Genomic DNA, 13,682 nt, shown 5'->3' with positions numbered 1-13,682 from the left:
ATTGATCCTAGTACATATTTTTAAAGTCTGGTATTTATTCTATCGATTTCTTTTGCTGAACTATGTTATGGGGATGTAAAGAAACCAACACCAGTTGTCAAGCAGTGGTGGGGTGGGCAAACATAAACACATGCACACACACACACACACACACAGAAGCAGGCAGGTTTGGTGATGCAAACAGGAAAAACAGAGTTCAAAACATGAATATTAACTTTACACACACACACACAGAATGAGGTTCTACACCTTTTCTATTTACCAAATTCACTCACACAACATTGATCAGCCTGAGGCTGTAGTAGTAGGTGCTGTGCATTGGAACTGAACTCGAAACCATGTGGTAGCAGAGCAAGCTTCATAGCCACACAGCCATGCCGGCACCTATCGTTAAGTATTTTATATAGAACCAAACGAACAAAGAAAACAGTTATTATTTTCTAATTTGTTTTGATTTGTTAAATGATTGGTGACTAAGGTTGACTAAGACTGAGTGAATAAATGAAAATAATAAATATCTAAAATAAGATTAGTTTACAATGCTTTGCACACTTCTAATATCAATTTGTAGATAGAGTGATAGCTGTAAGTCATCGAACGACAACATCAGCTGTTATATTTTCCTTATTGTCTACACACTTTCCGTCGTTTCACTTACCTTACAAGTTATTGATCAATTTTTCCTTTGATAAAGCTATTGGTTATCACTGATTGGAGCAGACTGTTTTATATATCTTTTATTCACTGAGTCATGTAATGTAGGATGCGTGATGCACTGGTCTATAAATACACATGCATGCATAAACACACATGGCACACACACACACACACACACAAATTTAAGCACTATTTACCTATTCCGGTAATAGTCATATGTCTATAATATCGACTAACTGCAATATCCGCTCCACATAATAATTTTGTTATACTCCCATGGAGAACCAAATTATGTCTAATGTGATAAATCTATTTTAACCAGTTATTTACTTGCCATCATATATTTACCAAAATAAGTGCCCTTGGGTACTTCAGTCTGAGATACTTTTCTTAGATCAAGACACAGTCCAAAATAAGTCTATATGTCTCTTACTAGAATAAATAACATGTTTGGAACTGTTGTATTCTGATGGTCATATTTATTTCTTTGTTTGCTGTTTTGGTTATTTACTCACCTTTTGTTCTCATTGTTTTGGTTAGAATTGTTAGCACGCTGAATGAAATGCTAAGTGGTATTTCATCTGTCTTTACATTCTGGGTTCAAACTCTACCGAGGTCGACTTTGCCTTTCATCCTTTCGGGGTTGATAAATTAAGTACCAGCAAAACACTGGGGGTTGATGAAATTGACTAATCCCCTCCCCCCCAAATTTCAGGCCTTGTGCCTACAGTAGAAAGAATTATTTTAGCTCCCATTGTTAACATTAATCAGTGGACAAATCACGAGAGCATAATGAAAGTATCTGAGGGTAGAATTAACATAAGTAACAATCACTTCTAATATAGGCTCAAGGACTGAAATTTGAGGGAAAGGGGCTTATTGATAACATAGACCCCAGTGTTTAACTGGTACTTATTTCATTAGCTCCGAAAAGAGGAAAAGCAAATTCGACCTGGCAGAATTTGAACTCCATCTTTATGTTCTTAAAGATGAACAAAATACTGCTACGCATTTTGTTCACCTTGTTAAGGATTCTGCCAGATTGCCACCTTTAACATAATAATAATAATAATAATAATAATAATAATGAGTTCAAATGTTTCATCTTTTGTGTGTATGTGTGTGTATCTTTACGTGAGCTATACATGGGAATAATGGTGTAAATGGTCATTAGACAAATTTTTATAATCAGTGGCATCCATCAATAATTGAATTAAATGGCAATTGTTATGTTCATATATTCTCAAGAGTGCAAATGATGTAAGTGAAATAAAACAAGTATAGGCATCTCTTGCATTCCTACAGAATTCTCTTTTTGAAAATCTTGCTGTGATGCAGAATTTCATATTGCAAAACCCATTTTCCCCCATTGTGGTTTCATGTTATAGATTAAAATGCATTCCTAAAGAATTTTTTGAGGACCTCCCCCGACCCCCAAATCATGCAACTACTTTTATGCATAAAAATAACAACTTTTAAACACTCTGGGTACTGTATTTATATAAAACACATGTGAAGAGAAACATGTCAAGGAATAAATAAGAATGCAGTAATATTGTGGTAAAGTACATTCTCACCACAAAAGATGTTGACTGCTGTGTGATGGGAGGTGGTAGAATGAGAGTTGCAAGCAGGAAGAGGGGCACCATCTTCTCCCTTGTAGAGCATCATCACTGGTATCTGCTTCTTAGCTATTTATGGTGCCACATCATGATGTATAGCTCAGTGCAGGAACCAAATTTGTTATGAACTCCTTTTGTAATGTCTCTCTGATTAAAATCATTATCAGCAAAAGACTTCCAGATTTTTCTCTTTAAGTAGCAACCTTTTCGTCATGTTCTTTCACAGTTAACCGAAGTAAGTAGAACTTCTGTAACCTCATATATTGCTCAACAGCTTGCTCTTGTTTAAAGAATATCAGCTTCTTAGACAAACTTCTTCAGCGGTACTCTGTCAACTCAACTACATCGCCTTCTGTGATTTCTTCAAATCTTTTATCATTTGTTAGTGTCACAATATCTTGCAGAACTGGATGTAGACGTCAGTCTGATAGGGAATCCGAAAGTTTCTCTTCATCCCATTACTTGGCTACATTATCCATAATGTTGAATATTTTCCACTAGTCTATCACTGTAAGTTTATCCTCCCTGTCAATTACTTTTAAGAGTTATTTGAAAGTTCTCAGAAAAATATACCTTTTAGTTGGCTATCATACTTCAAACTAGAGTGAAGAATCTGTGTTCTTGGGGATACATTCAATTCTCTCATTATGAGAAAGGTCATTTAAGTTCACTGGGTGGTTTGGTGCATTGTCTAAATGAAGTAATACTTTGTTGGAAATATTATACCTGGCAGTCTACAACACAGTGGAAAAAGTTTGTATAATAGTTTTGTAGAAGGTTCATAGTCATTCAGAGTTTTCTTATTTGAATGCTAAATTACAGGTAGATTAAATGTAGCATAACCATTGAAACCCCTAAGTAGGGGTTTTAATTTTGTATCACCACCACTTGGTCATTAATGATATCACCTAACTGTAAGATATGTGTGTTTCCACATCTTTGCACTTCGTCAGCTATGTATACTGAGTTCATGGCCAATAAGGGCTCATTGTACTTATAATAGAACAGCAAATGATATATTTCCTGGTGTGCAAAAAACTTTGAGCTGGAGTTAATTAGAAGTGCACTAAGCAGCATTGAATGACAAATAGTTATGTACAGTCATATTTAACATTGGACATAGAAAGATATTACGTTGCACAAATTGTCTTTCCATTTCTAAATGTACATGAACACATTAAATATCATTGAAGATAGCTATATTTCATTTAACACTGCTTATTGCACCTCCATCCATCCGTCTATTGTTGATTCCACTGATGATTTAGCAAGCTCAAACTTCAAAGTTACTGTCAGTACTGTTCTTGTTAAAGAATATATATGTATATATAAGAGAGAGGGGTGGAGAGAGACTGTATCCTGAAATTATGAATCATGCTTTACAATTTCTTATTTCTTTACTGCCCACAAGGGGCTACACACAGAGGGGACAAACAAGGACAGACAAACGGATTAAGTCGATTATATCGACCCCAGTGCAAAACTGGTACTTATTTCATCGACCCTGAAAGGATGAAAGGCAAAGTCGACCTCGGCCGAATTTGAACTCAGAACATAGCGGCAGATGAAATACTGCTAAGCATTTCGCCTGGCATGCTAACGATTCTGCCAGCTCCCCGCCTTAATTTCTTTACAATTTCTGTATTTGAAGAATTCTGTAACTGGAGTCTTCATCGCACAAGGTATACTTGCATTGCTAAGAATCAAAACTAGGTTATGAACATGGTTTTTCAAGAACTTATCTTTATTCAGTAGAAACCATTAAATAAAAATAAATGAAATATACAGCTTAAAAACAAATGACATATTGATAAATAACTGCATGAACTCACAGAGGATTTTGTATTGAATTGAACTTAGTTTTTTCCAATACAGAGGGAAGTGAACTAGATATAATTCTCATTAAACAATTCTTGGAGTTTATTGCTGTGATAACGATACTGAGTCCAAACCAATTAGTTGTCTCATCACAATTATTGCATTTTCTTTTTCTGTATTTCTGAAACAAAAAAAGTTCAGATATTAATAAAAATAAAATAAAATTAAGCTAAAAACTCTTCAATCAATACATTTAAGGGGTTTGAAACCTGAATTTTCAAGGCAATAATTAAAGATATGAAATTTTCACTGAATATGATTTAAGTTTTGAAACTCTAGTGTCCATTGAGTTTTCTTCAAACCAAAGTTTATCTTTGTAAAGATGATAATTAATTTGTTTATTTTGATTTTAGAACTATGTTTGTTCTTGTGTAAGTTAAATGCTTTATCAAACTTTGTCACTAATTTCATCATCATCTTTACCATAGCTGCTGCCTCCACTCTTTTCTCTTATATACAAGTAATATATAGATCTTTATATTGTACTAAATCTATAGTTTATCTAAGTTCAAAAAGCAAACTGCTCTAACAATGGCTTAAAATTCTATCTGGCTCAAAAAAAAATCTCTTTTATTTATGCCTTTATATAAATACGAATATGAAGGAAATATGCTGAGTTGGTGGAACTATGCCAAAAGAATGGGTGGCAACTAAGATGTAACGTTTAGACCAATCCCTCTTCAGAGCTTACAACATGCTTGGTGTCATAGAGACAGAAGGCCAACAGGTCAGTTGTAGAGACAGCAGAGGTTACTTCAAGGTGGCTGTGGATCAGGAGTTGTGAGCCTTGTAAGGGGCAATGCTGCCAGGGTGAGTGCTTACTGGACACAAGCTGTGGCTTGATCAAACCTGGTTGGGTTGCCTGGGTAAAGATGTTTGATGCTGAAGGACACGAGACTCATAATGACCCCAGGAAACTTCACTAATGTTGCATCCAGGAATTTGAACTTAGTTTGAACTCTAAACTTGTAAATTCTTCAAAGCTCATATCATAATTTTATTAAGTATTTTTATCTTTATGTTTTACTTGTTCCAGTCATTAGTCTGTGGCCATGCTGGAGCACTGCCTTGTAGAATTTCAATTGAGTGAATCAATCCTAGTACTTTTTTTTTTTTTTTTTAAGCCTGTTACCTATTATTTTGACCTCTTTTGCTGAACAGTTATGGGGATGTAATCAAACCAACACTGATTGTCAAGCAGCAGTGGGAGACAAACACATACACATATACATACAATGGGCTTCTTTCAGTTTCCATCTACCAAATCCACTCACAGGGCTTTGGTTAGCCTGGGATAATAATAAAAGACACTTGCCCAAGGTGTCACACTGTGGAATTGGACCCAGAACCATGTGGTTAAGAAGCAAACTTCTTACCACACAGCAATAATTTTTACTTAACTAATACTTTTAGCATTAACCAAATAAAATTGGTTCCTACCTCTTAGTTTTTTAAAAGCAACTATGAGGCTTCAGGTTTTATAACCTAGTAGTTACCATTTAATTTATTTACTCCTGATCCAAAATATCATAGGTTAGCTAGCATCTTATTTCTTTCTGAATATAGATCTAAAATGAATGTTGCTATTGAATACTTCAAATTATTGCTACAAGCAATTGTTGCTACAGGCTCTTGTCACAACATTAGAATTTATCTTGTTTCAAAAGCATTTAAGCTATATAACTAAAGAACAAAGATATCAACATTCTGTACTGGTTTCATATTCATTTGATAGCATATGTTAAGAAAATGAAATAACATAAGATGAGACAAGGAAGAAATACATATATAGAATAACAGTAACAAGAAAGAACTAATCAGATATTGACCGTTGACTGAACACTATTCAATTTTTTTTCTCTGTGTTTTTCTCCTTGTCTCCGTATTCTTTCTGTTGAAGAGCGTAGCTCGAAACGTCAAAGACTTTCCGTATTCCCGAGCGTCATACTAATATATACTTTTGTTATTTACACCACCTGTCCTCGTCTGTTGTTATTATTTGTATATTCTCCCATATATATATATATATATATATATATATATATATATATATATATATATATATATATATATATATACACACACACACATAATTATAATAAGGACTTAGAAAAAAAATTTCTAGCCTTTATGCTGAGAAATAAATGCTAAATCGTCTCACCACTAAAAAAAGCCACAAACGTGTTGAATTCGACAGAACAAGCCAACTGCAATTATTAATAAAATAGATAGCCCTGGATTAGCTAATTTCTAGATCTGCCCAAAGGCTTTTCTATCTTCAGCAGGACATACGGAGAAAATAGATGAGATATTTATACATACCCACAGGAAAGCAAAATGCAAAGGCATAAATACATATAAATATCCCAGATACCTCTGAACAAATTTTCTAGCTTGCCTCAACAGCATGTGTGTTTGGTTGCCAAAGCAGTTAGGTAGCTATGCTGTCCTGAAATGAAGAAATTTTTCAATTACAATAATAGAGGATAAAACTTCATCATCATCACCATCATCAGTTTATGTCCATTGTCCATGGGTTGGACGGTTTGACTGGGCTGGCTTGCTGGAAGGTTGCACCACACTCCAATCTGATTTGGCATGGTTTTCTACGGCTAGATGCTCTTCCTAATGCCAACCACTCTGAGAGTGTAATGGGTGCTTTTATGTGCCACTAGCATGGGTGCGATTTTGCTCAGCTTGATGGGTCTTCTTCTCAAACATGACATAATGCCAAAGGTCTTGGTCATTGCCTCTGTGAGGTCCAACACTCGAAAGGAACTCAGCCACTTTGCCTCCATGAGGCATTAAAATCATCATCATTCAATGTCCACCTTCCATCCTGGCATGGTTGAATGGTTTGACAGGATCCAATGGGCCCAAAGGCTTCATCATGCACCAGTGTCTGTTTTAGCATCCTTTTTCAACAAACAGCTGGATGCCCTTCCTAATATCGGCCACTATACAGTATGTATTGGGTACCTTGTTTTATGTCACCAGCACTAGTGAGGTTGGTGTGCAACTTGCAAGACTACAGACTCTGGTGTGAGAGGGGCGGAGTAGAGAGGAGTAAAGTACAAGAGAAAAGGGCAGGTGGGAAACAGGTTTCTTACAGTAGAGGAGAGGTACATGATAACACACATTTTTGAAGTGAGGGTCAGAGTGATTGGGTGAAGCTGGGAAACAATAAGATCATGGTGATGCAATATCAGAGTGGATCTTCAAGGTATGAGGTGGGTTGCAATGAGTTGGACAGAGGGACCAGGAGTGAGTGGGGCAGTAGGGGATAGTTTGGACCAGCAGAATAGTAATAATGATACAGTAAGTAGGAGACGGACGAAGGAGAGATGACATGCTGTTGGATTGATTGCAGTAGTTGATAGGGAAGAGAAAAGCAGGCATAGAGTATGTGGAAGTGGAGACATGTGGTGCAGGGGGTGGGGTGGAGAATAATTTGGTTGTACAGCGGGGGTGGGTGATCAATAAATGTAGAGCGAACAGTATTAATAGATGAAAATGTGCACACACACACACACACACACACACCCAGTTACCCAATAAAACTTTTCAGAAAGCACCGCTGTTTAACAAGACTTTCTTCACATTTTCAGTTATATTGCTTAATCAGGAAATATTAATTTCAAATACCAAAAGAGAAGACATGTAATTTAAATGAGTAAAATTATTAAACAAACTGTCGAGGAAATAACATAGCACAAATATAGTTTCTGTTGCTACAGAGCAAAAAGAAAATGGTGGTTTGTTGGTAGAGTAGCTGACTGGGTGAAAAACTTATTATAGCTGGAGCCTATCCTTAGTTTAAACAAACATGCACAAGCATGTATCAACACACATACATGCTAAGCCAATGGGAGAGCCACTATTTGTCACTTGGCATTCTATAATTAGCTGTCAAATCTCCATCCAGTTGCACTATACTGATCTTAAAAGGAAGGGCACATTGGGTAATGTAGTCTTAGAAAGACTATGATTCCGGCTGAATTGGTTATGACTGAAATGTTTTTTGATCACAGCTCTGTTTCATAGGTGTTAACTTGATTTTAAACAATAACAACAGTATATGAATTTCTGTATTATTCTGAAGTTATGATGGAAATGTTTAAATAGGTAATATCATAAATCAGAGAGAGGGAGGGGGAGGGAGAAAAAGATGTTAAATCACAGTGATGGGATGTGTAACACCATATTTGGATGAAATTATATAATATACACACTGTTACAGCAATATAAAAAATGTTTGAACCTGTTTAGTAACATTTTAATTAATCAAGTATCTTTTGGAGTTTGGTAATAGGAATTCATGTTTTTCCCTTCTGGATTTGTTGGTATTCATCATTGTTGTCGCCGCCGCCACCACAACCATCACCACCACCACCATCGTCATATGTCTTCTCCATGCTAGTATGGTTTGTCTGAAAGGATCTGATGAGCTGCAGGACTGCATTGAGCTTTAGTCATCTGCTTTGGCATGCTTCCTATGGTTGGATGCCCTTCCTAACAGCAAGCACTTTATAGTGTATACTGGGTGCCCTTTTACTACCATTGGTACTAGTGGGGTCACCAAATAAGATGCAAGCACACCCACATGACAGCTTGGAAAAACAGATGTTAAACAATGATGATGATGATGATGATGGGGTAGGGGGTGGATACCACTGGTAGAGTGGAGCAGGTGTGTATCTCTACTCATGACTACATATCGTATTATATAATAGTAACAGCGGTGAGCTGGCAGAATCGCTGGTACGCCAGGCGAAATGCTTAGCAGTATTTTGTCTGCTGTTACGTTCTGAATTCAAATTCTGCCGAGGTCGACTTTACCTTTCATCCTTTCAGAGTCGATTAAATAAGTACCAGTTACACACTGGGGTCGATGTAATCGACTTAACCCTCTCGTTACTGTATTTATTTTGAGAGGCTCTGTGTTGCTCTCAATTATTTTAAATATAAAAAAGAATTTAGTAAAATAACTTAGTTATCATTAAGCTAGTGTTAAGAACATAAATTGTGACTAAGGTTTGGTGAAAGATTTTAATTCAAAACTTATGGAAACAAAACATTTGTACTCAGAGCCAGAGCTGGGTTCCGCCAGGTTGGTAACGAAAGGGTTAATCCCTTTGTCTGTCCTTGTTTGTCCCCTCTATGTTTAGCCCTTTGTGGGCAATAAAGAAATAATTATATAATAGTAACATAAGTAGACATGTTTACTATTTCTTTGGCAGAAATTAGGAATATTTTATATTATCCCGATAATATTTTAGAATATCCTGGTTTAGTTCAGCATTCAAAACCTTTCAATGTCAGTTTACCCCAACCTCTCATTCCTGTGAGGTCAATAAATGTTGGTAATTCTTGGATAACATTACAAATAAGAGTAGCAAAAGCTTATGACGGATGTGATTCAATTAATTCTGAAATATCCGTATTTTTTGTGCCAACATTCTATATAACAAGAGCAATATGTAAACTGATAGCTATTGCCAGTGTATTGCTTGAAAATTCGTACCTAATAAAAAAAATTTCATTCTTACTTGTTTTTTTTATTATTATTATTATTATTATTATTATTATTATTATTATTATTATTATTAATATTGTCATTATTATTATTATTATTATTATTATTATTATTATTATTATTATTGTCATTATTATTATTATTATTATTATTATTATTATTATTATTATTATTATTATTCAGTAGTTTTATTTTTATAACGTGCTTTCACTTCACTACCGAGCGCAGCTCTGTGCGCCTTGGGTATGTGCTGTGGTTTGCTGTGGTGCTCTTATGTTTACTGTATTGAAAGTGTTTTGCGTAGAATGTGTGCAGTACCCAGTAGTGCAATTTTCTGTATGTTATATATATTTGTAAGTCCTGGTGTTTTTGTTATGTATTTGTCTGAATATTTTTTTATTATACCTAAGGCACCTACTATGATAGGAATTGTTTCTGTTTTTAGACTCCACATTCGAGTTACCTCTATTTCCAGGTCTTTGTATTTTTATTATTATTATTATTATTTTTATTAGTCCACTCCCCACAAATGTGCGGCCTTGTGCCTCCAGTAGAAATTATTATTATTATTATTATTATTATTATTATTATTATTATTATTATTATTATTATTATTATTATTATAATTATTGTTATTATTATTATTATTATTATTATTATTATTATTATTATTATTATTATTATTATTATTATTATTATTATTATTATGTGTTTGACCTTTGCTTTGTATTTGTACAAGTTGATTCCAAGTCTCACCCAAAGACCTCAAGAGACAACAAGTTAGAAGTTCATGTTGGTGTTATGCCTAGGGTGTCATGTATTTGGTTTTTGCACAGAGTATTGTTCTAGAGAATGTTTTAAGAAAACATAAGAAAATTATAAGATTGTTTTAAAATTTGAGATTACATAGTATTTTACACAGGATATGTGCAGTTCCCATGAGCACTGTTTTTTGAATTTGTGCCATTTTTGGATTGCCTGGTATCTGAGCTAGGTAGCGATCAGCCCCTTTTGCTATCATTCCTAAAGCACCTATGACAACAGGTATTGTTTTAGTCTTCAAGTTCCACATTTTGCCATTTTGCCAATTTCTATTTCAAGATCTTTATACTTGCTCAGTTTTTGGTAGGTCTTGGCAGATACTCTTCTTCTTCTTCTGCTGCTGCTGCTGTTGCTGCAGCAGGCAGGGAGCTTGGAGAATTGTTAGCATGCCAAGTAAAATGCTTGACGGCATTTCATTCATTCCGCCGAGGTCAGCTTTGCCTTTCATCTTTTGGGGCAGTAAATTAAGTACCAGTTGAGTACTGGGGCTGATTACATCAACTTACCATCCCCCAAAATTTCAGGTCTTGTGCCTATAGTAGAAAAGATTATTATCATTATTATTATTATTATTATTATTTTGAAATCTGAATAATTAGTGTTGATGGCTGTAATACGCCAACTAAATTAAACTCTTATTGATTTGTGGATTAGCTGATTAATCACCCCAGAGACTGTTCAATTGTATTTATATTATGTTTGTAAATTAGCTACTTTAAAATATTTAATGCAAGATATGTTGTGTCCTTGGCTTAAATCTGTCTTAAGATTTTTTTTTTTTTTTTTTAAATACTGTCTTTTATCTTTTACATGTTTCGGTCATTGGACTGCAGCCATGAAGTGACATTGTCTTGGAGGATTTGGTCAATCAAATTGATCTCAGTACTTATTTTTAAGTCTAGTACTTATTCTATTAGTTCCTTTGGCTGAACCACTAAGTTATGGGGATGTAAACAAGCCAGCGGTACCTATAAGGCGGCAAACTGGCAGAAACGTTAGCATGCCTGGTGAAATGCTTAGCGGTATTTCATCTATTTTTACGTTCTGAGTTCAAATTCCACCAAGGTCAACTTTGCTTTTCATCCTTTCGGGGTTGATAAATTAAGTACCAGTTGCGTATTGGAGTCGATCTAATCAACAGGCCCCCTCCCAAAAAATTTCAGACCTGTACCTAGAGTAGAAAAGATTATTTTGAGATACTGTGTATCTTGGGTAACATTATACAGTGTCTCCCTTTTTTTTAAGCTGGTATGGTGAGATTTGAGGGAGATTTAACATTGACTTTTGGCAGGTTGAATAACTACATAGCTGCTTTCTCGGGTTGTTGTCAAGATACAAATGAGATAAAGAATTCGCTTTGCCTATTATTTTCTGCCTATCTCAAAGCATCATACTAACTATAGGTAGTGGACTTACTTCATTGTATTCTTGTTATCATTTCTTGTCAATCAATGTAGCATAGATGATTATTATATCAGTGTTTGTCTTCATCTCCAATTCTATACATAGAGCAAATTTATACTAATGAGCAGTTTGATGAACTTCATTTCATTAAGCATTCTGCTACAGATAACTATTGTTCATTTCATGACGTAGCGACCCTCATGCAACTAGGTGAAGTATCAGCTGTACGCTGTTTTTTCCCTTGATTTATTGCACCAATAAGAGACAAGTATCTCTCAGTCATTCATTGTATTACAAGAACTCAAACCGGACTCTCTCTCTCTCTCTCTCCACCTCCCTCTCTCCTCAGCAGACAGATAATGTAGGAAACAACATAATCATGATTATCTATCCTTTTTTCAGCCAGTCTTAATATGTTTCACTTGAAAAAAATACTAATTTGGTAAATTTCAGTTCTGCCAGTTACCCATAACATGTTGATTTCTTTTCTCCTATCACAACAGCATTTTCCATTTACACCTGGAATATGATCTGAAAGAACTTTATTTCAAGAACATATTTATAACACTATTTCTGCAACAGCATGTTTAAACTTAATCCATGTAAACATTGTTTCCAACCATGTTTATCATAGAAGATTGTTTCTTTTCTCTCTATGAATTACAGTTTTACTCAAACATGTAAACATTGAACTTCTGGAAGTAAACACATGCTGTTTAACCACAATAAATCTACTGTATCACCTAGGATAATAAAGGTCTACCTTCTGGTTGTATATAGAAGATAAAGAGAACTCATATATATATATATGTATGTATGTATGTATATACACACACACGCATTTATATATACATATATATATATATATATATAATTAGCCAAAATTTACCACGCATGTGCAGTTTAAGCCCTATGATTTATTAATATGGATAGATAGATAAAAAGTGTAGGTGGCATATATATATATATATATATATATATATATATATATATGTATATATATATACACATAGGTGTGACTATGTGCTTAAGAAACTAGCCTCCCAGCCACTTGGTTTCTGGTTCTGTCCCTCTGTGTGTACCTTGGGCAAGTGTCTCTTACTATAGCCCTGGATCAGCCAAAGCCTTTTTACTTTTATTTGTTTCAGTCACTTGACTGCGCCCATGCTGGAGCACCACCTTTAGTTGAGCAGATCGACCCCAGGACTTATTCTTTGTAAGCTTAGTATTTATTCTATCGGTCTCTTTTGCCGAACCGCTAAGTTACAGGGACGGGAACACACCAGCATCGGTTGTCACGCGATGTTGGGAGGTACAAACACAGACACACAAACACACATATGTATGTATATATATATATATATATATATATATATATACACACATATATGACACGCCTCTTTACTTTTGTGAGTAGATATGGTAGACGAAAACTGAAAGAAGCCCATCATATATTTATATATAAATGTATGAGTTCATGCCTGTTTGCAAGGTGGTGTTTCCTTGTCTCCATATCACATGAGTGTTGTAAGCGAGTATCATTGTCATAGAAGTGGTTCCTGTTTCCAGTCTTCTATGGAAACATGTCCAGCCATGGAGAAATCTTACTTTATTTGGAAGTGCTTGATCAGAGCCGACTTAGTCTAAACAACATAGTTGTATTTTCATCCATATCCCACTGTACAGCAACTTGGGCTGTGTCTTCTGCTGTAGCCCCAAGCTAACCAAATACTTGCGAATAGATTTAGTAGATGACACTAAAA

General features: G+C 35.0%; 1 protein-coding gene and 1 long non-coding RNA gene across 5 annotated transcripts in view; one reads left to right on the top strand and one right to left on the bottom strand.

Moving 5' to 3' along the window:
• The window catches only part of LOC106877289 (liprin-beta-1), a 367,092-nt gene that overhangs the window by 136,159 nt on the left and 217,251 nt on the right, over nucleotides 1-13,682 (top strand). The window lies entirely within an intron of this gene.
• The window catches only part of LOC106877291 (uncharacterized), a 52,446-nt gene continuing 42,769 nt past the window's right edge, over nucleotides 4,006-13,682 (bottom strand). For 3 of the 4 annotated variants that reach the window (XR_016242512.1, XR_016242513.1, XR_001410363.3), the window contains one exon: nucleotides 4,006-4,278. This is a non-coding gene — a long non-coding RNA (uncharacterized LOC106877291). Of the gene's footprint in view, nucleotides 4,279-6,531; nucleotides 6,607-13,682 lie in introns of all 4 variants that reach the window. The other variant, XR_016242514.1, reaches the window with a different exon arrangement.

This window comes from Octopus bimaculoides, chromosome 7 (genome assembly GCF_046866305.1).
Source record: "Octopus bimaculoides isolate indiv1 chromosome 7, ASM4686630v1, whole genome shotgun sequence".
NCBI classification, from domain to species: domain Eukaryota; kingdom Metazoa; phylum Mollusca; class Cephalopoda; order Octopoda; family Octopodidae; genus Octopus; species Octopus bimaculoides.
Note: the sequence above shows the minus strand (reverse complement) of the source record. Positions and strands in the feature narration are given on the sequence as shown.